The 24,860-nt window shown below is 43.4% G+C and overlaps 1 protein-coding gene across 2 annotated transcripts in view; it reads left to right on the forward strand.

Moving 5' to 3' along the window:
• Positions 1-10,424: 10,424 nt before the first annotated feature.
• Positions 10,425-24,860, forward strand: part of rassf4a (Ras association domain family member 4a) — a 143,047-nt gene continuing 128,611 nt past the window's right edge. Inside the window, exon 1 of one of the 2 annotated variants that reach the window (XM_059946804.1) lies at positions 10,425-10,467. The gene's annotated coding sequence lies outside the window, so the exon portion shown is untranslated. Of the gene's footprint in view, positions 10,468-12,953; positions 13,033-24,860 lie in introns of those variants that run through there. The other variant, XM_059946805.1, reaches the window with a different exon arrangement.

Consider the following 24,860-nt stretch of genomic DNA (forward strand, 5'->3'; position numbering starts at 1 on the left):
CCTCATGTTCGCAATTTCCACCCTAGGAAAAAGCCTCTGGCTGTCCATTTGATCTCTGCTTCTTACTTTGTACACCTCGATCAAGTCACCATTCATCCTCCTTTGCTCCAAAGAGAAAAGCCCAAGCCCTCTCAACCTATCTTCCTAAGATTTGCTGTCTTGTCCAGGCAGCATCCTGGTAAATCTCCTTTGCATCCTCACTAAAGCTTCCACATCCATCCTATACTGAGGTGACCAGAATTGAATGCAATATTCCAAGTATGGTCTAACCAGGTTTTATAGAGCTGCAGCATTACCTTTGCCAAGCAAAACAGATCAAAGTCATTGGAAAACGCCTGATGCATTTAATACTCTTCATGTCTAGTTGATGAGATCGGGTTCAGGCTTCTACTTCTGTTCAGTACACTTTGTACTCTCCATGATACTTGACTGCTCAACTGACCATGATTGTGTGACTAGGCATAGCTTAAATACCATCTATAGATTTGCTGTTGCTGGACTCTCAAATGGAAATGAAAGAGTGTACAAGAGCAGGATATGTCAACTAATAGGGTGGTGTGAACGTCAGTAAGTCAAAAGAGCTGATTGTGGACTTCAGGCAGGGTGAGACGAAGGAACACATACCAATCCTCATAGAGGGATCAGAAGTAGAGAGAGTGAACAGCTCCAAGTTTCTGGATGTCAAGATCACTGAGGACCTAACCTGGTCCCAGCATATCGATGCAGCAATAAAGAAAGCGAGACAGTGACTATACCTCATTAGGAGTTTGAAGAGTTTTGATATGTCAACAAAAGCACTCAAAAGTTTCTATAGATGTTCCTTGGAGAGCATTCTGACAGGCTGCATCACTGTGTGGTGTGGAGGGGCTACTGTACAGAACTGAAAGAAGCTGCAGAAGGTGGTAAATTTAGTCGGCTCCATCTTGGGTATCAGCCTACAAAGTACCCAGGGCATCTTCAAGGAGCAGTGTCTCAGAAAGGCAGCATCCATTAGTAAGGACCCCAGCACCCAGGGCATGCCCTTTTCTCACTGTTACCATCAGGTAGGAGATACAGAAGCCTGAAGGCTCACACTCAGTGATCCAGGAACAGCTTCTTCCCCTCTGCCATCCAATTCCTAAATGGACATTGAACCCATGGATACTACCTCACTTTTTTATGTATATTATTTCTGTTTTTGCACAATTTTTAATCTATTCAATACACATATGCTGTAATTGATTTGCTTATTTATTTTTACTTTTTTTCCTTCTTTATTATTTATTGAATTAAACCATTGCTGCTAAGTTAACAAATTTCACGACACATGCCTGTGATAATAAAGCTGATTCTGATTCAACAACCCCAGCGCAGACCAGAGGGCAACCTGCTCCCACTTATCCATCCAAGCAATGAGGTACAATTTGGAAACTGCAATGAACAACCATTGGGTTAGTGTATGTTGCTGGGTTCAGAACTGAAGGCTAATGTCATTGGATCCCCATTGTCGTTAGTTACCTTGCCAGCTGAAAGTCGAGTCCCTGGGATGGCGGTAACACTGGTCTGATTTACTGCCTTTGACCAGAAAAAGAAAGCGGCTCAGTAGGGTTCTGGGGACAGTTGGAAGCTGGAATGTTCTGCCTGAAGAGTAGTGAAGCCAGACACTCTTATGTTAATGTGTCAGCATTAGCAGCTGAATTGCCAAGATGTTGTAGGCTACAGATCAGGTTCTGATGGAAGGGGTTAAAGCAGATAGATACTTGATGGCCAGGATGGATGTGGTGGGCTGAGGGGCATATTTCTTTGTTGAGGAGATGTGGAGATCATCAGAGTGTGAAAAGTGTTGGTTTGTCTGAACTGAGACTCCAGTATAACTATCAGAGTCCGGTCGCCTCCAACTTGATGGTACGAATAGATTTCAGTAACTTCTGGTAATTCTCCCAGTTCCACTTCTTTCTTTTTCCATTCCTCATTCAGGTTCTCTTCTCCTCACCACACCATCTCCTTGATGCACCATTAATAACTCTCTGAGACGTGAGGCGAGATATCAGCTTTTATTGACTAGAAGAAAGAACAAGCAGTAGTTGACCACCATACTACATCCTGGAGACTGAGGGCCAGGCTCAGGCCTCAATCTCCTTTATACCGGGGTCTGTGGGAGGAGCCACAGTCAGTGGGAGGGGCCACAGGAGCAGTCAGCGGGGGGGGGGGGGGGGGGCGTGTCCAGGCAGGTATATGTAGTTCACCACACTCCTCCTTCAAGTTTCCTTTCTCCTTCCCTTTCTCCCATGCTCCACTCACCTGGTCTCATTTATCACCTGCCAGCTTGTCTTCCCTCCCCACCCCCAACCTTCTTCCCACTTTCTTTCCAGTCCCGATGAATGGTTTTGTCCTGAAGCATCGACTGTTTATTCCTCTCCAAAGATGCTGCCTGATATGCTGAGTTCCATCAGCATTTTGTGTGTGTTACTCAAAAGAAATAAGTCCATCCTCTTCATCAAATTTTAAGAAAAATGGTTTGTTTATTAAGGAACTCTTAGAGTCAAAAACAAGGCCCTTGGCTGATGTGAGAGCTGTAGTGGGGCTGTTATTCAGAAAATGTTTCATGTTAAATTAAACACTGTAGACAATAGTTTAATTTTTATACTTGAGTTATTTATTTAAGAAAATTTATCATAGAAACATAGGAAACCTACAGCACAATACAGGTCCACAAAGTTGTGCCAAACATGTCCTCACCTTAGAAAATACCTAGGGTTACTCACAGCCCTCTATTTCTCTGAGCTCCATGTACCTATCCAGGAGTCTCTTAAAAGACCCTATCGTATCCACCTCCACCACCATCGCTGGCAGCTTATTCCACGCAGTCACCACTCTCTGCGTAAAAAACTTAACCCTGACATCTCCTCTGTACCTACTTCCAATCACCTTAAAACTCTGCCCTCTTGTGCTAGCCATTTCAGTCCTGGAAAAAAGCCTCTGACTATCCTCATGATCAATGCCTCTCATCAAAGCTCAAAGAAGTTGCCATTTTCTACCATCATAGCTGTTAATCAGTGCTGATTAACATTCATTTGGGTGGGTGCAAAGAAGGAGATGTGTGAAAACTATATGTCAATCAATTGCTTCAAAAGGCCAGTAAAAAGTGCATTGCAATAATCTCATCTATTCGCTATAAAGGTGGGAAATCATTTTTCAGCATCATTACGTGACAGAAGCAAATATACCTTTGCAATATTTCTTAAACATAGACAGGATAAGTGCATGCAGGCTTTTTCCCCTCAGGCTGGATGAGACTAGAACAAGAAGCCACAGGTTAGGTTAAAAGGTGAAATATTTAAGAGGTATCTGAGGGGACTTCTTCACTCAGAGGGTTGTCAGAGTGTGGAACAAGCTGACAGTTAAAGTAGTAGACATTTGGTGGTGGAACATCTTAGAGACTTTTGAATGGGTACATGAGTGGGAGGTATTTGAGGGGCTATATTTGGGTGCAGGTGACAAGATCATCATGGTCCAGATGGGCTGAAATGTATGTTTCTGAGCTGTACTGCTCTATAACTAATCAATCAATTTTGGAGTCTTATTTTCTTTATTACTTCTGTAAAGGCCAACTGTCTTGGTGTTTCTGGAAATTCTACCTCTTTCTCTTGGTTATCTCTGTTCTGAATTTCACAATAATCTTCAAGAGGACCAATTTTGTCCCATACTATCCTTTTGCTCTTAACATGTTATAGAAGTCCTTGGGATTCTCCTCACCTTGTCTGCCAGAGCAACCTCATACCCCCCCCCCCCACCCCCAGCCCCATTGACATCTTCCTTTAGTGTTCTATTCCATTTCTTACACACCTCAATTGCTTCATTTGATCCTAACTGCCTAGACCTTATATATACAGTACCTCCTTCTTTTTCTTAACCAGGGCTTCAGTATCCCTTGATAACCAAGGTTCCATAAATTTGTCAGTCTTGCCTTTATTCTAACAGGAACATACAGATTCAGTACTCTCAATAGTTCACTTCTGAAGGTCTACAACTTACCAAGTACATCTTTGTATTGAGTAACCTATCCCATTTCTCACTTCCAGATCTTTTCTGATGCCATTCTGATGGCCTTTCTCCAAATTAGAATCATAACCTGAAGACCAGACCCATCCTTCTCCATAATTATCTTGAAACTAGTAGAATTATGATCGCTAGATCCAAAGTGTTCCCCTGTGCAGTCTTCTGTCACCTGCCCTGTCTTGTTCCCTAATAAGAGATCTAGTATCACACTCTCTCTAGGTGGGACTCTATCTTTTGATGAAGAAAACTTACCTGAGCACATTTGACAAACACTATCCCATCTAGTTCTTTTATAGTATGGGAGTCCCAGTCAATATGTGGGGAGTTAAAATGAAATACTGTCACAACCTTATGCTTTTTGCAATAGTCTGTGATCTCTCTGCAAATTTGCTCCTCTAAATCCTTCTAACTATTAAAAGGTCCGTCAAATAATCCCATCATCTCTTTTTTTTAATTCCTCATTGCTACCCATATTGCCTCAAGATGAGTCCTCCAGTACATCCACTATAAATAATATGAAAGCAAGGATGTAATGTTGAGCCAATATGGGCACTGGAGAGGCCACACTTTGAGAATTGTAAGCTATTTCTGGGCCCCTTATCGAAGAAAGGAAGTGCTAACATTGGAGAGGGTTCAAAACAGATTCACAAAAATAATTTTAGGATTGAAAGGTTTGCAATAAGAGTTGAGTTTGATGGCTCTGGGCTTCTACTCACTGGAACTCAGAAGATGAGAGGTGCCTTCATTGAAACCTATCAAATGTTGAAAGGCCTCGATAGAGTAGATGTGGAGAGGAGGTTTCCTATGTTAGGGGAGTCCAGGACCAGAGGAGACAACCTCAGAATAGAGGGACATCTATTTAGTATGGAGAAGAGGAGGAATTTGTTTAACCAAAGAGTGATGAATCTGTGGAATTCATTGTCGCAGGCCACTGTGGAGGCCAAAACATTGGGTATGTGTAAGGAAGAGTTTGATAGATTCTTGATTAGTCAGGGCACGAAGGGAGGAGAAAGGGAGGAGTTTGGGGACAAGAGGGAAAATGGATCATCAATGATGAAATGGCAGAGCAGACTCAAGGGGCTGAATGGCCTAATCCTGCTCTTACACAAGGAAATCTGCAGATGCTGGAAATTCAAGCAACACACACAAAATGCTGATGGGTATGCAGCAGGCCAGGCAGCATCTATAAGAAGTACAGTCGATGTTTCAGGCCGAGACCCTTCATCAGGATTAACTGAAAGAAAAGATAGTAAAAGATTTGAAAGTGGGTGGGGAGGGGGAAATTCGAAATCATAGAAGATGGGAGGGGGAGGGGTAGGCAGTGGAGGAGGCTGTTTCACTGAACACCTATGCTCTATCCACCAGAGAAAGCAGGATCTCCCAGTGGCCACACATTTTAATTCCATGTCCCATTCCCATTCGGATACATCTGTCCATGGCCTCCTCTACTGTCAAGATGAAGCCACCCTCGGGTTGGAGAAACAACACCTTATATTCTGTCTCAACCTCCAACCTGATGACATGAATATTGATTTCTCTAACTTTTGTTAATGCCCCTCCTCCCCTTCTTACCCCATCCCTTATTTATTTATTTATTCCCCCCCCCCTTTTCTCTGCCCCTCTCACAATCACTCCTTGCCTGTTCTCCATCTCCCTCTGGTGCTCCCCTCCCCGTTTCTTTCTCCCTAGCCTCCCATCCCATAATCCTCTCCCTTCTCCAGCTCTGTATCCCTTTTGCCAGTCACCTTTCCAGCTCTTAGCTTCATCACTACCCCTCCTGTTTTCTCCTATCATTTCAGATCTTTCCCTCCCACTCCTGCTTTCAAATCTCTTACTATCTTATCTTTCAGTTAATCCTGATGAAGGGTTTTTGCCTGAAATGTCAACTATACTTCTTCCTATAGATGTTGCCTGGCCTGCTGCATTCCACCAGCATTTTGTGTGTGTTATTCTGCTCCTATACCCTATGATCATTGCAAACATTTTTCTTGAGTATTACCAAGTTAATACTTCCCCTTTTAATACTTCCTCCTCGAACATGTCTGAAGCAACAGATCATACTGTGAAGTCTTTGTTGAGGTGGTAGGGGATCAGCCATGATTTTCTTGGCTCAGTGTAATATGTGACCTAATCCTTTTAAAATACTTATTAAAATACTAATTATTTTTAAAATAGGCTCATAAAAACCATTAGTATTTGGAGTGAATTTTGTCTTGTTATTGCTATAAAACTAGAATTCAGTGTCATTCTTGGAGAAATCGTCTTTCTCTCCGATTTTCTTCATACCTCCAAATCAGCCCTGTTAACCATAAAGGAAGTGAGTCATTTCATACCAATGTGTTATGGAAAATTAAGTCTTCATATTGAGACTAAAATTAGATAGTTTCTTGGAATAAGGGAAGCCTGCCCCTGGCACAAGTGTTGCATCTGTGTCTGTGGTCGGGGTGGGGGGGGGGGGTGAGGTTCATCCCCATTCAGTTCTTCTATAGATATCCAGGAGTCCGCCATTACTTACAAAGAAAGCCATTAGCTGTAATGGTGAGATAGGATTGTTCGGAATATTATGGTTTTATGGACTGAAATTATCAAAACAGTTAACCAAAAAGATTATCCTAACATTGTATTAAAGTGATTTACTCAACAGTGATGTAGATAAAGAGATAGATAGATTTATTTATTGATTGATTTATAGCTATGGACAGTAACAGGCCCTTCTGAGCCCAATTTGCCTGTGCTACCCCATTGCACCCATGTGAGCTAGTAACTTATTAACCTGAATATCTTTAGAGCGTTTCAGCAGAAGTGGGACATGGAAGTAGGCAGGAGGGTTATCAGAGCTGTGGAAGTTGTGTTAAGTCAAGGGTTAACATAATATCCAGGCAAGGATAGCACGCAGACTGCCCTGGCAGGGTCTGTGAAGGGCACGCACAATCCTAAGGGACAATTGCTTTACAGACTTCAAAGTATCACCTTGTAGTTTCAATTGACTTTTAACCATACACCTGTATTTTGAATGGCGATTGTTGTTGCAAATAAGGATTTCAAACATACACAGTTTACCAAATGATCAATATCTGCAACTGCTAGTCAATTCTGTATAAAGATAGCACTTCTTTGTTCAGACTTCAAACTGCAGTTGCAGCAGTGTATACTATCTACTTGGTGTGTACTGCACTGCAACAACACACCAATGTACCTGAGGCAGTACCTTCCAGACCCATGGCCACTGCCATGTAGAAGGATGAGAACGGCAGGTACCTGGGAACACCACCACATGGAAATCCCCTCCAAATCACTCACCATCCTGACTTGGAAGCATATCTCTGTCTCTTCATTGTCACTGGGTCAAAATCATGGAATTCCCTCCCTAACAGCCTGGGGGTGTACCCACACCTCAGGGACTGTAGTGGTTCAGGAAGGCGGCTCATCACCACCTTCTGAAAGGCAACTAGGGATGGGCAATAAATTCTGGCTTAGCTGGTGACACATAGATCCGGTAAATGAATAAATAAAAATTTTAAAAATAAACAAAGCTTCAGAACAATGTGTTGACAGGGGCCATACAGTTCTCCTCATTACAAGTAAAGTATGGTTGAGGAATGAGTGAGTTTCAGAATACAGTTAATCAGCAATGACAGAGCACATTCCTCAGTCTTTTGCTGTCCATAAGTTCTCTGTTTAAATTATTTCCTGACTGAATTCAGTCATCCATCCTTTGGGGAGTCTGCAGTATTCTTTCCTTTACTGTAGGACCACTGGACAGGCAAGTGTTTATTACCCATCCCTAACTGGACCAGCTTCTTAAACTACCGAGGCACTCGTGCTGAATACTGTGGGAGAGGGAATTCCAGGATCTAGAGTCAGTGACTGCGAGGGGAACCTGCGGGAGGTGTATTCCCTCACTTCTGCTCCACCTTTCGCTTGTTTGGTGATTAAGTTTGCAGGTTTGGGAGATGCTGCTAGAACAGCGGGAGTGAGCAACTGCAGTGTGTTGTGTAGATGGTGGTCACTGAAACCATTGTATTCTGACCAACACATTATCAGTGCAGAGTAGCAGTTAGCATAACACTTTATAGCATCAGTGACCACAGTCACCAAGGATCGATTCCCACCACTGTCCGTAAGCAATTTGTAAGCTCTCCATGTGACTGTGTGAGTCCAAAGTTCAAAAGTTCAAAGTACCTGTAAATTTATTATCGAAGCACATATATGTCACCATATATTATGCTGAGATGTATTTTCTTGTGGGCAATTCAGAATAATACAAAGAAACACAATAGAATCAAATAAAGACCACACCCAACAGGACTGACAAATAACCACTGTGCAAAGACAACAAACTGCAAATACAAGAAGAAGTAAAATACTATTAATAAATAAATAAATAAATAAATAGATAGATAGATAGATAAGCATAGATGTTGAGAACATGAGATGAAGAGTCTTTGAAAGTGAGTCCATTGGTTGTGGGGACAGTTCAGAGTTGGGGTGAATGAAGTTATCCTGTCTGGTTCAGGGGTAATAAATGTTCCTGACCTGGCCGTGCGAGTCCTGAGACTCCTGTCCCTTCTTCCTAATGGTGGCAACAAGAAGAGAGCATGGCCTGGATAGTGAGAGTCCTTGATGATGGATGCTGTTTTCCTGTGGCAATGCTGAATGTAGCTGTGCTCAATGGAAGGAGGGCTTTACCTGTGATGGACTGGACCATATCTACTACTTGTTATAGGCTTTTCATTCCAGGGCATCAGTGCTTCCATCAACATACACTGCACCACACATTTAAAGAATTTAAATTTAAATATTACATATAAATATTTATTTAGCAATACAGAACCTGGTATGCCCTTTGAGCCACACTTCCCCAGAAACCCTGATTAACACTAACCTAGTCACAGGACACTTCACAATGCACATTAACATATGTTTTTGGGCTGTGGGAGGAAACTGGAACACTGTGAAAAACCCTTGCATTCCTTACAGAATGGTATCAGAATTGAACTCTGAAATCCAGAACGCCCTGAGCTTTGGTTGCACTGTCCTTACCGGTACGCTGACGTGCCAACTTTCCGTACTCTTGTATGAAAGTACACTTTCTACCACACATCTATAGAAGCTGTCTAAGTTTTAGATGTCATGCCAAATCTTTGTAAACTTCTAAGTAAGTAGAGGCGATACTGTACTTTCATCATAATTACACCTGCGCACCAGGCAACCAGTCAGAGCTAATCTCGCTGAGCATGAATTTAGCAGAACTTTTACATTCTCCATTGGTGACATTACCTGTAAAACTACACTTTGATAGTTAAGTAATGGACTAGTTCCTGATTACAGGATAAAATGAGTGTCCACAGGCCCTACAGTAAATCTGCTTGTCCTTTACAACAATGAATGCATGCTATAACAGAATTAGTGACGTTCCTGAAACTTGGGTGTTGTTGCTGCTGCATTCCATGTCTCTGCTTCTAGGCTTTGTCTGTGGTTGCCTGTCACCAGATTAGCACAATCCACATCCCTATTTACCAGTTACTAGCCTTCATTACTCTTTCCCCTACAACAGTTTCCTCCGGGTGCTCCTACTTCCTCCCGCATTCCAAAGATGTACAGGTTAGGGTTCGTAAATTCTGGGAATGTTGCATTGTCAGTAAAAGCATGGCTACGCTTGCAGGCTGCCATAAGCTCACCCTTGGATAGTGTTGGTCGTTGATGCAAACATCGTATCTTTACTGTTTTTTTCAATGTACATGTGACATATACAGTACATATGTTTCACATATTTATACAACTGCTTCTTTTATCATAATAGTGTCAGTAACATTATACTGTCTTACATAAACATGCACCTCACCAACCTGTCACTCTTCAGGGACTTGCGCTATGTCTGACCATATATATTGGGCTTTGCACATTGACCCTAGAGGAAGGATGTTTCGTTTAGCTGTATGCATGTATATGGATGAATGACAATAAATTTGAACTTGAACTTTTGAACATTGAAAGGCCTCGAAAGAGTGGATGTGGAGAGGATCTTTCCTATGGTCACAGCCTCAGAATAGAGGGACATCCATTTAAAACAGAGATGAGGAAGAATTTCTTTAGCCAGATGGTGGTGAGTCTGTGGAATTTATTGCCATAGATGGCTGTGGATGCCAAGTTATCGGGTGCATTTAAAGCGGAGGTTGATAATTTCTTGATTAGTCACAGTGTCAAAGGGGAGAAGGCAGGAGAATGGGCTTGACAGAAATAATGATGGAATGGCAGATAGAATCAATGGGCCAAATGGCCTAATTCTGCTCCTTTGTCTTATGGTCTGATGTCTTATTGTCTAAGCTAATCTTTATCTTTTCTTTAGGGTCGTTGACAGCGTGCTAATCGAGCGAGCTGCTTGGTCCTGGATCGTGTTGAACTTCCTGGGAACATTTGGAGCTGCAGGCAAGTGAAAAGCTACTCCGTCAGTCTCCTGGGTTCCTGGTAGTTGGTGGAAAGGCTCTAGGTTGTCAGGAGAGGAATCTCTCTCCACACTTGCATTAATGCCTCAGTTTGGTGATCAGTGTGAATCAACTTCTTTGAGAAACCAAAGCAGATGGAGAGGCAGGTTTGATGTGTCAGGTCCTCTGACCAGTGAATTGTGGAGCTGGCAGAACCTCACACTGTGACTAAGTATATCAATTCAACTCTCAACTGGCCCATCTGGGATTTCCATAAGAATTAGGTCATTCAGCCTATCGAGTCTGCTCTGTCCATATGTTTCTCCAGAGGCAGCCTTTACCGGGCAGTGAGCAGTTCCCGAGGCAGCCGGAAACGTCAGCTGATGATTTCCCGCCACAGATGCCTACTGACGTGTGTGTGTGTGTGTGTGAGGGAGGGAGGGAGGGAGGGAGCGAGAGAGAGAGAGAGAGAGAGAGTGACTGACTGACTGACTGACTGGATTTCCAGCATCTGCAGAATCTCTTATGCTTATGATTTGCTGCTTCACTGCAAAGCCTCTTGGAGGTATGCCTACGCTGAAGAAGTTTAAATCTTCTCTGCCATGGGAGTTCAGTGAGACCCTCTCTGAGTGCTGCACCCCCACCCCCGTGATCTCTGCTGCCTGTCCAAATGAAGGATCTCAGCCCAAAGCGTCAACTGTTCATTGTTCTGCAAAGATGTTGCCTGTGACCTGCTGAGTCCCTCCAGCGTTTTGTGTTTGTTACTCTGAATTTCCCTGGTGCCTCTCTTCTATCCCTCCTTCTCGGACCCCCTCCATCCTCAGCTCTCCCCTTTGGCTCACATTGCTCGAGATTCCATGAAGAGTGCCCCAAATACTTGACTGCTGACTTGGTGAAACATTTACTGTGCCATACTTGGTAACTACCTCCAGCTCCTGCACCATGCCCCTCAGTAACCAGGCATGTTTGTCTCATTGGGCATAGCAATTCAGCAGGAGTGCTGCTCCATTTTATTTTACACAGTGCTTTGTCATTTGGGAGGTGGGAATTAACCATATACATTTACGTATATTAGGAATTTTCTGTGCTGTGTCGGTCAGAGAGTAACATGCAATGAAAACAACATTCAACAATTATAAAGAATAAGGAATTATATAAAGTCCAAAGTTAGAGTTTAAAGTTTGGATATGGAAGAAAATGTGCATAAATACCACATGTATTTACAATGTAAACAGCATTATAAAAAGTGGTTTAAAGTGGTTACAGTGCAGTGATGGGGTAATAGATAGAGGAGATTGGTGGGGAGGGCTAACTAGAATAATTGATCAGATTAACTGTCTGGCAGTAGAAACATTTAATATGGCATGAAGTTTTTGTTTTAGTAACCCTACAGAGCTTTCAGAAAAGGCAGTTGTTGGGTGTCCACAATGAGTTTTCCCGGACACTTACAAGTCCTGCAGTGTAGACTGCAGCCATTGAGCTTTTCAGCTGACATGACAGTTCACTGGTTTTCATATATTGTGAGAGAATGCTGTACTGAAACTGACAGTTTGTAGTTATAAGCACAAATGGAACCGTTATTTTTTATTTGATTAGAGGATGGAGTAACTGACTGAATGAGAGGACAGTGCTGACTATGGTGCACATGCTATGCTGTTTTTTGGTGCTGGAATATGTGGTGGCATTTGTGGGCTGTCCCAGCACAACCTTTGCGTATATTGGTTGTTAATGTAGATGACATATTTCACCGTACACATGATAAATAAATGAATCAGAATTAGCGAACGTGAAACTGAGATACAGCATGGTAGCAGGCCCTTCCAGCTCTATCACACCTGTGTAACCAGTTAATCTGCTAACCCTATCTCTTTGGACTATGGGAGGAAACTAGAGCACCCTGAGGGAACCCACATGGTCACTGGGAAAACATACAAGCTCCTTACAGGCAGTGGCTGAATTTTATTTGAATCACTAATAGCGTTATGCTTGCCGCCTCACTATTCAAATGTACACCTTTTTCTTCGGTCCTGATCAAGGGTCTGTCCTGTGGGGGCTCAGCTTATTTTGCTGGTTGAAAGCCACTTCCACTGTGCTGATTGTGAGTGGTCAGTTTAAAACTTGCAGCCGCTGTGCCCCGTAGGTTGCCTTGCTTGTTGTGTTCAAGCATCTCAGAGGTATAGCACGTGCGAGAGATTCTCTCTCTTCCCCTTTGTCCTCAGCATTGTCTGGAATATATGCTCCATGCACTTTTTCAGCTAAGTGTCTGTGTGGTGAATATTTAGTTTTGTACCTTATGTAACTTGTGGGAAATTAAAGGTTTGGTTGAATTTTATTACTGTCTGTAGATAAATTATTAAAGTGCTGATTCGTAGTGTTTTCTGTCTCGTTCTGTCACCAAACTCGTGAACCTGATTCGATGTTACAGGGTTTCAGTCTGACACATCATCTGTTCATTTCCCTCCATAGATGCTGCCGGACCTGCTGAATTCCTCCAGCATTTTGTATGTTACTCAGGATTACCAACATGGTCACTTGCTACAATGTATCATGAGCACAAGAAAGTCTGCAAGTACCATCCCTTAATTCTAAGGCTGTAGAAAACATCCTCTCCACATCCACTCTATCTAGGCCTTTCAATACTTGAGGAACTCTGCAGGTCAGGAGGGATCTATGGAAATGAATAAACAGTTGATGTTTCGAGCCAATACCCTTCTTCACTAGGCTGCTCTGCCCTCAGTCTCCATTTAATGAGTTTATTTATTTTGAAACATCAGTGAGTTTAACTTCTTATACAAAATCTAGTCTATTAAGGAATAATCAATGGCCAAGCATGTTTGCTGTGCAAATTGCACGCCACGGAAAGTAAATCAAAGATATACTTTAATATGACCCAGGTCAACAACTGCACATCGGATATGTTCTCCACATTCATTCGTACCATTCCTCTACTTATCCAGGGATCACAGTATGGTGCCGATCCCTTTTCGTTTTTGGATTGAACACTTCACGCTTGAGCGGTTTTTGAGAAGGCAAAGACATATCTCCTCCTGGTTTCTGTACATTTTGTACCTGAAACACACATTAGAATATTAAGAGGGAGAAAACATTTCTGGGAAGTGGAGCCTTATATCATTCGCCTGGAATCATCTCCTTCTGAATGAAAATCATTACTGCCCCAACATCGCTACTTCCTTTGAGGGGCAGAGTATTTGATTGCAACCACTAGCAATGCACAGAAGTCAACTGATCATTTACTGGTTATTACTCACTGATAGTGTGGCCCTTTGAAAGAGATTGGTTAATGAGCAGAGCAAGAAGGAAAAGTAACCAGTTATCCAGCAATATACAAGGGGGGAAGGAGGATAGTAACTAGTTATCGAGCAATATACAAGGGGGGAAGGAGGATAGTATCCAGTTATCGAGCAATGTTTAACGGGGAAGGAGGGGAGTAACCAGTTATTCAGCAATATACAATAGGGGGAAGGAGGACAGTAACTAGTTATCGAGCAATATGCAATCCCATTGACCTGCACCCGGACCAAACCTTCTATACCCCTCCCATCTACATACCTATCTAAATTTCTCATAAATATTAAAATCAAACCTGCATCCACCATTTCCACTGGCAGCACATTCCACACTCTCACCAGCCTCTGAATGAAGAAGTTTCCCCTCACGTTCACCTGAAGCATTTCACCTTTCACCCTTAACCCATGACCTCTAGTTCTGGTCTCACCTAACCTCACTAGAAAAAAGCCTGTTTGCATTTACTTTATCTAAACCCCTATAATTTCGTATACCATTATCAAATCTCCCCTCAATCTTCTACACACGAGGGAATAAAGTTCTAACCTAATCAAACTTTTCCTGTAACTCAGGTCCTCAAGTCCTGGCAACGTTCTTGTAAATTTTCTCGGTCACCTTTCAATCTTATTGACATCTTTCCTGTAGGTAGGTGACCAAAAATCTACAGAATACTCCCAATTGGACCTCACCAATGTCTTATACAACTTCAACTAACATACCAACTCCTGTACTAAGTACTTTGATCTATGAAAGTCATTGTGTCAGAAGCTTTCTTTATGAATCTATATACCTGTGGCACTACTTTAAAGGGATTATGGATCAGTATTCCCAGATCCCTGTGTTCAACCACTCACCGTGTAAGGTCTACCCTGGTTTAACTTGCAAAGTGCAACACCTTGCACTTGTTTCCATGCTGTAGCACTTACTTTTTATTCGCAGTTATTTTGTAAGTAACACTATTCTTTGCATTTCTGGTTAGATGCTAACTGCATTTCATTGGCTTTGTATCTGTACTCGGCACAATGACAATAAAGTTGAATCTAATCTAATCTAATTAAATTCCATCTGCCATTTTTCAGCCCATTTTTCCAGATGGTCTAGATCCCACTACATGTTTTGATAGTCTTCCTTGCAGTACATGACACCCCGAATCTTGATGTCATCACAAATTTGTTGATCCAGTTTACCAAATTATCCAGATTATTGATATAGATGGTAAACAACAATGCACCCAACACTGATCCCTGTGGCACATCACTAGTCACAGGCCTCCAGTCAGAGAGGCAACCCTCTACTACCACTCTCTGGCTTCTCCCACAAAGCCAGTATCTAATCCAGTTTACTACCTCATCTATAATGCCAAGCAACCGAATCACCTTGACCAACCTCACATGTGGAATCTTGTCAAAGACTTTCCTAAAGTCAATGTAGGCATCATCCACTGCTTTGCCTTCATCCACTTCTCCAGTAGCTTCCCAGAAAAATTCTGTAAGATTGGTTAGACACAACCGACCATGCACAAAGCCATGGTGACTATCCCTAAACAGTCACTGTTACTCCAAATGCTTATATATCCAGTCCCTTAGAATACTTTCTAATGACCCCAGTTATTCATTAGAGCAGTCCATATTCCAAACCTTCCCCAGTAATGCTCCCCAACTCATTCTTTGTTACAATAAAGACTGCATTGGCGGCTTCGTGCACCCATGCTAAGCTCGTCAATTTTATTCACTTTGCCTCCAAATTCCACCCTGCCTTTAAATTCATTTGGTCCATTTCTGACACCATTCCATTCTCTCGATTTTTCTGTCTCCATCTCTGGAGACAACCTGTCAACCAACATCTTTTACAAAGCTATTGATTCCCACAGTTTTCTTGATTATACCCCTTCCCACCCTACCTCCTGTAAAAATACTGTTCCCTTTTCTCAGTTCCTTCATCTCCACTGCATGTTCCCAGGATACGGCTTTCCATCTTGGGACATCAGAGATGTCCTCCTCCTTCAAAGAAGACCTGAAGAAAGGTCTTGGCCCAAAACATCAACTATTTATTCATGTCCATTGAACTGCTGAGTTTCCCCAGCATTTTGTGTGTATTGCTCTGGATTTCTAGTATCTGCAGAATTTCTCATGTTTCCAATAATGTGAGTTGTCACAGGCCTGTTACCCTTGTCTGATGGTGGGACAGACAACGTGGGAGCTGTGTAGCCTCAATTGTAGCAAGGACTAGGCCTTAAGCCTCGAGCTTGCCTGCTGTTGCAGACCAGGTGAGAGATGTGGTAGTGCTATAGCGTGATGTCCCCTCTCAGCCGGGGTGCTGCCCTCCTGTGTTCAACCAGTGAAATGACAGGCTGGATTACTTGGGAGACAGTACCATCCATTGCCAGACATTGTCACTCAGGGTCTTGGACTAGATGTATGGTTTTTTTTCGAGTGAATCTACTTCTTTGCTTGCTATTTTGAATTATGGCCCTCACTATTTTGAAGTTTGCTTGCTGTTTTGAATGTTTTGCACCATGGTCGCACAGGAACGCTGTCTCGTTCAGCTGTATCTATGTATGTTTTAAATGATAATTAAACTTGATTTGACAATGACTTTCATAGATCACCGTACTGAGTACAGGAAATGGGGTGTTATGTTGAAGTTGTATAAGACATTGGTGAGGCCTAATTTGGAGTATTGTGTGCAGTTTTGGTCACCTAAATACAGGAAAGAATAAGATTGATAAGTGACAGACAAGATTTACAAGAATGTTGCTAGGGTCTGGAGGACCTGAGTTATAAGGAAAGACTGAATAGGTTGAGAATTTATTCCTGAGAACATAGAAGATTGAGAGGAGATTTGATAGAGGTATACAAAATTATGAGAGTGTAGATAGGGTAAATATACCATTGTTGTTGGTTGGAACAACAACCAGAGGTCATGGGTTAAGGGGGAAAGGTTGAAAAGTTTAATTGGAACATGAGGGGAAACTTCTTTACTCAGAGGGATGTGAGAGTGTGGAATGAACTGCCAGCACAGGTGATGCATACAAGCTTGATTTCAACATTTAAGAGAAGTTTGGATAGGTACATGGGTGCTGGGAGTATGGAGGGATATGGTCCAGCTGCAGATCAATGGAATTAAGCAGCTTAAATGAATCAGAATCAGAATCAGGTTTATTATCACCGGCAGGTGACGCGAGATTTGTTAACTTAGCAGCAGCAGTTCAATGCAATACATAATCTAGCAGCGAGAGAATAATAATAATAATAATAATAATAAATGAAATAAAATAATAATAAACAAGTAAATCAATTATGTATATTGAATAGATTTTTAAACATGTGCAAAAACAGAAATACTGTATATTAAAAAAAGTGAGGTAGTGTCCAAAGCTTCAACGTCCATTTAAGAATCGGATGGTAGAGGGGAAGAAGCTGTTCCTGAATCGCTGAGTGTGTGCCTTCAGGCTTCTGTACCTCCTTCCTGATGGTAACAGTGAGAAAAGGGCATGCCCTGGGTGCTGGGGTCCTTACTAATGGATGCTGCCTTTCTGAAACACTGCTCCCTAAAGATGTCTCGGGTACTTTGTAGGCTGGTACCCAAGATGGAGCTGACTAGATTTACAACCTTCTGCACCTTCTGTCGGTCCTGTGCAGTTGCTCTGTCATACCAGACAGTGATGCAGCCTATCAGAACGCTCTCCATGGTACAACTATAGAAGTTTTTGAGTGTAATTGTTAACATGCCGAATCTCTTCAAACTCCTAATGAAGCATAGCCACTGTTTTGCCTTCTTTATGATTACATCAATATGTTGGGACCAGGTTAGATCCTCAGAGATCTTGACATCAATCAACTTGAAGCTGCTCACTCTCTCCACTTCTGATCCCTCTATGAGGATGGGTATGTGTTCCTTCGTCTTACCCTTCCTGAAGTCCACAATCAGCTCTTTCATCTTACTGGTGTTGAGTGCCAGCACTCAATGTTCATCACTGACTAGATGGGCTAAAAGCCTGTTTCTGTGCTGTACTTTTCTATGACTATTGATGTCAGGCTCACCGGACTATAATTTCCTGATTTAATCATAGAGTCTTTCTTAATCAACAGAATAACATGAGCTATAATATGATTAGGAATAGTCAGTATGGCTTTGTCAAGGGCAGGTCGTGCCTTATGAGCTTGATTGAATTTTTTGAAGAAGTGACTAAACACATTGATGAAGGAAGAGCAGTAGATGTAGTGTATATGGATTTCAGCAAGGTACCCCATGCGAGGTTTATTGAGAAAGTAAAGAGGCATGAGATCCAAGGGGGCATTGCTCTGTGGATCCAGAATTGCCCACACAAGGCAAAGAGTGGTTGTAGACGGGTCATATTCTGCATGGAGGTTGGTGACCAGTGGTGTGACTCAGGGATCTGTTCTGGAACCCTTACTCCTCATGACTTTTATAAATGACCTGGATGAGGAGTGGAGGGATGGGTTAGTAAATTTGCTGATGACACAAAGATTGGGGGTGTTGTGGATAGTGTGGAGGGCTATCAGATGTTACAGCAGGACATTGATAGGATGCAAAACTGGGCTGAGAAGTGGCAGATGGAGTTCAACCCAGATAAGTGTGAGGTGGTTCATTTTGGTAGGTCAAATATGATGGCCGAATATAGTATTAATGGTAAGTCTCTTGGCAGTGTGGAGGATCAGAGGGGTCTTGGGGTTCGAGTTCATAGGACGCTCAAAGCTACTGTGCAGGTTGACTCTTTGTTTAAGAAGGCATATGGTGCATTGGCCTTCATCAATCATGGAATTGAGTTTAGGAGCTGAGAGGTAATTTTGCAGCTATATAGGATCGTGGTCAGACCCCACTTGGAGTACTGTGCTCAGTTTTGGTCACATCACTACAGGAAGGATGTGGAAGCCATAGAAAGGATGCAGAGGAGATTTATAAGGAGGTTGCCTGGATTGGGGAGCATGCCTTATGAGAATAGGTTGAGTGAACTCGGCCTTTTCTCCTTGGAGTGACGGATGATGAGGGGTGACCTGATAGAGGTGTACAAGGTGATGAGAGGCATTGATCATGTGGATAGTCAGAGGCTTTTTCCCCAGGGCTGAAATGATTGTCACAAGAGGACATAGGTTTAAGGTGCTGGGGAGTACCATACAGAGTGCATGAAATGGGCTGCCGGCAACGGTGGTGGAGGCGGATATGATAGGGTCTTTTAAGAGACTTTTAGAAAGGTACATGGAGCTTCATAAAATAGAGGGCTATAGGTTAGCCTAGTAACTTCTAAGGTAGGGACATGTTCGGCACAACTTAGTGGGCCGAAGGGCCTGTATTGTGCTGTAGGTTTTCTATGTTTCTATGCTTCAATCCTCCAGCACTTTACCCATATCTAATGCCATTTTAAACAACTCAGGAGTACTGCAATTCCACTCACAGTGTCTGAGCGAACACCTTGTCAGGCCCTTGTGATTTTTATCCACCCTAATTTGCCTCAAGACAGCAAACACCTCCTCCTTGGTCCATGACTTCACTGCTGCTTTGCCTCATTTGTACAGAATCTGTGTCTGTCTCCCGAGTGAATATAGATGCAAAAAAATCACTTCAAGATTCACTGCGCTTCTTTCAGCTTCTTGCAAGGATGACCATTCTGATCACCAAATGGGCCATTTTTGCCTCTTGCTGTCCTGTTGCTGTTAATACAGTATCCGTAGAAGCACTTGGGATTCTCTGTCACCTTGTCTGTTACACCAGCCTCTTACATTCTTTTACCCCCCCCCCCCCCAATGTCCTCCTGAAGTGTTCTCTTGTATTTCTTACAGTCCTCAGATACCTCATTTGGTCCTACCTGCACTCATTAATACCTGAGGAATCTGCCATATTAACCATGAGGGCCTCGGACTTGACCCATTAACCCCGAGGGTCTCGGAGCTGACCCGTTAACCTCCAGGGTCTTGGACCTGACCCATTAACCCCCAGGGTCTCAGAGCTGACGCGTTAACCCCGAGGGTCTCGGAGTTGATGCGTTAACCCCGAGGGCGTCGGAGCTGACACGTTAACTCCGTGGGTGTCGAAGCTGAAGCGTAAACCCCAAGGGTGTTGGAGCTGAGATGTTAATGCTTCTCTTCCCACTAATTTCTTTTTTATTTCATATTTGCAGAATCCTCTGATTCTTTTTGTTTCTTTTCTTATCGACTTGGCCTGCTGTAACTTTCCTCAGCTTTTGCATAGTGCAAATATTCAAATGTTCCCAAGCTAGTTCCGAACTCCAGGCTCTGAGTTTCAACTGATAATGAACTCATGAAGATTCCTCTCAGGTTTCCTGTGAACCATTTGTCATTTCTGCCCTTGCATCATCAGTCCAGATATTCATTTTTGTCATAATATTGAACTTAGAATTCAAACTCATTTCTCCTTTCACAGTAAGGTATTTTTAGTGTATTCCTCACTTCCAAATACACTGGTGCGTCAGCTCAGCGAACTTTGTCTGATTTTTCACAGTCCAGTCACTGGCAAACATCAAGTACGAGCATCCTTACATTTCAGAAGTAGGTTTTGCTGTTTGAATGCATAGTAGTAAAGGCTGGCAATTAAAGAACTTGGAACAATGCAGCACATTACAGCTTTCGGCCTTTGATGTAGTGCTGACCTTTTGACCTATTCCAAGATCAGTCTAACACTCTCCTCCTACATAGCCCTCCAGTTGCCTATCCATGTGCCTCCATGTGCCTATCTAAGAATGTCTTAACCGTCCCAGATGTGCCTACTATTTTATTTTTATTATTTATTTAGAGATACAGCGTGGAGCAGGCCCTTCTGGCCAGCCGAGCCGCACCACCCAGAAATCCACTGATTTAACCTTTGCCTAATCACAGGGTAACTTACAATGACCAATCGGAATGCCTTTGGACAGTGGGGGGAACTGGAGCACCCGGAAGAAACTCACGTGCACGTGGGAAGAACGTACAAACTTTCTTATAGAGGACGCCAGAATTAAACTCCAAACATCCGACGTTCCGAGCTGTAATAGCATCACGTTGATGACTACGCTACCATGGCCCACCTACCACCATCCCGAGCAGTGCTTTCCATGGACCCAACACTCGCTGTGTACGATACTTACCTCAGACATCCCAAACTACCCCCCACCCACTATACCTTTCCTCCAATCACCTTAAAATTCTGGTCCCTGGCATTAGCTGGTTCCACCCTGCGATACAGTCTCTGGCTCTCCAATTATATCTGATGTTGATGAAGATTCTGACAATCACTAAATCCATTGGTGAAGAAAACTTAAAAGCAACTTAAATCCCCTTCCGTTATTTTTCAGTTTTTAGTGATAAGCAGTTGTTTAAAATATTAAATTCACATCACTTTAAAGTGTCACAGCAAAGAAACTGCCTTTTACTTACTTCAGTGTGCAGTGAAGCAGTCTACTTGCCAATGGTTTGTGCTCATCAAGACAAATTGGACCTTTCTCACCACGCAATATGACACTGCATTCAAATAAAAGACGCATCAGTGAGAGAAAGTACTCCTGATCTTTTCAATGACTTTAAGTTCCCGGGCCCAGATTGGCTTATTTTCATTATGGATGTCCAGTCCCTATACTCCTCCATCCCCTTCTTTAAGGAAGTCCTTAAAGCTCTCCACTTCTTTCTGGACAACAGACCCTACCGGTTCCACTCCACCACCACTCTCCTCCATCCGGTGGAACTGGTCCTCACCTTCAGTAATTTCTCTTCAGCTCCTCCCACTTCCTTCAAACCAAAGGTGTAGCCATCGGCACTCGCGTGGATCCCAGCTATGCCTGTCTTTTTGTTAGCTCTGTGGAACAGTCTATGTTCCTAGCCTGCACTGGTATCACTCCCCAACTTTTCCTACACTACATCGACAACCAGAATGTTGCTGCTTTCTACACCCATGCTGAGCTCATTGATTTCATCAACTTTCCTCCAACTTCCACCCTGCCCTCAAATACAACTGGTCCATTTCTGACCACCTAGAACATCTTCCTCCCCTCCCCTTCCCTCCCCACCTATTTACTCTGACTTCTCCTCGTTCTTTCCAGTCCCAATGAACGGTCTTGGCCCGAAATGTCACTGTTTACTCTTTTCCATAGATGCCGCCTGGCCTGCTGAGTTCCTCCTGTACTTTGTGAGTGTTGCTGCACATTTAATGATTTCTTTAAGAGATACAGCATGGAATAGGCACTCCTGGCCCACCAAGCCACAGCACCCAGCAACCCACCTATTTAATCCTAGCTTAATCACAGGACAATTTACATCAACAGATTAACCTACTAACTAGTATGAGAGGAAACCCACACGCACACGCGAAGCAACATATAAACTTGTTTACAGAGAATGCTCCGAGATGTAATAGTGCTGCCCTAATTACTATGCTATCTTGCACCCCAAAGTTTCTCCACAAAATTTATGCAGTTTAGCTTGATGCAAGCTACAGTCGCTATTATAAACACAAAAGATCCAGAGCAACACATACAAAATGCCGGAGGGACCCAACAGGTCAGGTAGAATCTACAGAAATGAATTAACGCTCAACAATTTGTCTTGATGGGGGGGACGAGTGGACAAGGGAGTCGTGTAGGGAGCAAACACCTCCAATGGGATCCCACTACCAAGACCCACCCGGACGGTCTCGAAGCCCTTCATCTTTTTTTGGATTCCAGACCTAACCAATTCCCCTCTACCACCACTCTCCTCTGTCTAGCGGAATTAGTTCTTACTGTCAATAATTCCTCCTTTGACTCCTCCCACTTCCTCCAAACCAAGGGTGTAGCCATGGGCACCTGCATGGGTCCCAGTTATGCCTGCCTTTTTGTTGGCTTTGTGGAACAGTCCATGTTCCAAGTCTATACGGGTATCCATCCCCCTCTTTTCCTTCATTACATCGACGACTGCATTGGCGCTGCCTCTTGCACACATGCTGAACTCGTTGATTTCATTAACTTTGCCTCCAACTTTCACTCTGCCCTCAAATTTACCTGGTCCATTTCCGACACCTCCCTCCCCTTTCTTGATCTTTCTGTCTCCATCTCTGGAGATGGCTTACCTACTGATATCTACTATAAGCCTACAGACTCTCACAGCTACCTGGACTATTCCTCTTCCCGCCCTGTCTCTTGCAAAAATGCTATCCCCTTCTCACAATTCCTCCATCTCTGCCGCATCTGCTCTCAGGATGAGGCTTTTCATTCCAGGATGAAGGAGATGTCTTCCTTTTTTAAACAAAGGGGCTTCCCTTCTTCCACCATCAACTCTGCTCTCAAGTGCATCTCCCCCATTTCCCGCACATCTGCCCTCACCCCATCCGCCTATCACCCCACTCGGGATAGGGTTCCCCTTGTCCTCACCTACCACCCCACCAGCCTCCAGGTCCAACATATAATTCTCCGTAACTTCCGCCACCTCCAACAGGATCCCACTACCAAGCACATCTTTCCCTCCCCCCCCCCCCTTCTGCTTTTCGCAGGGATCGCTCCCTACGTGACTCCCTTGTCCACTCGTCCCCCCCATCTCTTCCCACCGATCTCCCTCCTGGCACTTATCCTTGTAAGTGAAACAAGTACTACACCTGCCCTTACACTTCCTCCCTCACCACCATTTTGGGCCCCAGACAGTCCTTCCAGGTGAAGCGACACTTCACCTGTGAGTCAGCTGGTGTGGTATACTGCGTCTGGTGCTCCCGGTGTGGCCTTTTATATATTGGTGAGACCCGACGCAGATTGGGAGACCGTTTCGCTGAACACCGCTCGGTCCGCCAGAAAAAGCAGGATCTCCCAGTTGCCACACATTTTAATTACACGTCCCATTCCCATTCTGATATATCTATCCATGGCCTCCTCTACTGTCAAAATGAATCCAAACTCAAGTTGGAGGAACAACACCTTATATACAGACTGGGTAGCCTCCAACCTGATGGCATGAACATTGACTTCTCTAACCCGTTAGTGCCCCTCCCCCCCCTCTTACCACATCCCTGACATATTTAGTTGTTTGCCTGTTCTCCATCTCCCTCTGGTGCTTCCCCCCCCCCCTCCTTTCTTTCTCCTGAGGCCTCCCGTCCCATGATCCTTTCCCTTCTCCAGCTCTGTATCACTTTCGCCAATCACCTTTCCAGCTCTTAGCTTTACCCAACCCCCTCCCGTCTTCTTCTATCATTTCGCATTTCTCCCTCCCCCCACTACTTTCAAATCTCTTACTATCTTTCCTTTCAGTTAGTCCTGACAAAGGGTCTCGGCCCAAAACGTCGACAGTGCTTCTCCTTATAGATGCTGCCTGGCCTGCCGTGTTCCACCAGCATTTTGTGTGTTGTTTGAATTTCCAGCATCTGCAGATTTCCTCGTGTTTGGAATATAACTCTGTCATTTGTCCACAAGCTCCTCTAACTTCATTTAATGCTGTGAGTTTTGAATAATTAACTGTTTGGGAGTAGCAGTGCAAAGATAGCAGACTTGCCTTGTCATTTTAACATACCTCTGCATTTCAGGAAGAGATGCTGCTGTATGTGATGTGTTATGGTACAGTAATACTCACTGAACTCGTTTGGTGTTGCAATTAGTGCTTTGAGGGATTATGGAGTAGCTCTCGATCTGCTTTGGATTGACCTGCTTTCTGAAGCCTCGACACTGACAACCATCTTGAAACTCAGCTGAAATAAATTAAAAGTTCACTTCATTTATAATATCAGTGAAGTTTACTCAAATATGGAATAAAAATAAAAGGACATGGCTTTCCAACAGAGATGAGGAAGAATCTCTTTAGCCACAGTAGAGTGAATCTGTGGAATTCATTGCTACAAGTGGCTGTGGAGGACAAGTCATTGGGTATATTTAAAGTGGACATTGTTAGGTTCTTGATAATTCAGGGCATCAAAGGTTACGGGGAGAAGACAGGAGAATGGGGTTAACTGGGTATAATAAATCAGCCATGATTGAAAGGCAGAGCAGATTCAATGGGCTGAATGGCTAAATTTTGCTCCTATGTCTTACGGTCTAAGTTAAGATTGTTACTTACAAAGCATGGAATGGGTGCTGCAGAGAAGCACCATCAGTGTGGCCAGAAGAAGTTGTCTCTTCATGTGGATGCC

This window comes from Hypanus sabinus, chromosome 21 (assembly GCF_030144855.1).
Source record: "Hypanus sabinus isolate sHypSab1 chromosome 21, sHypSab1.hap1, whole genome shotgun sequence".
NCBI lineage: Eukaryota > Metazoa > Chordata > Chondrichthyes > Myliobatiformes > Dasyatidae > Hypanus > Hypanus sabinus.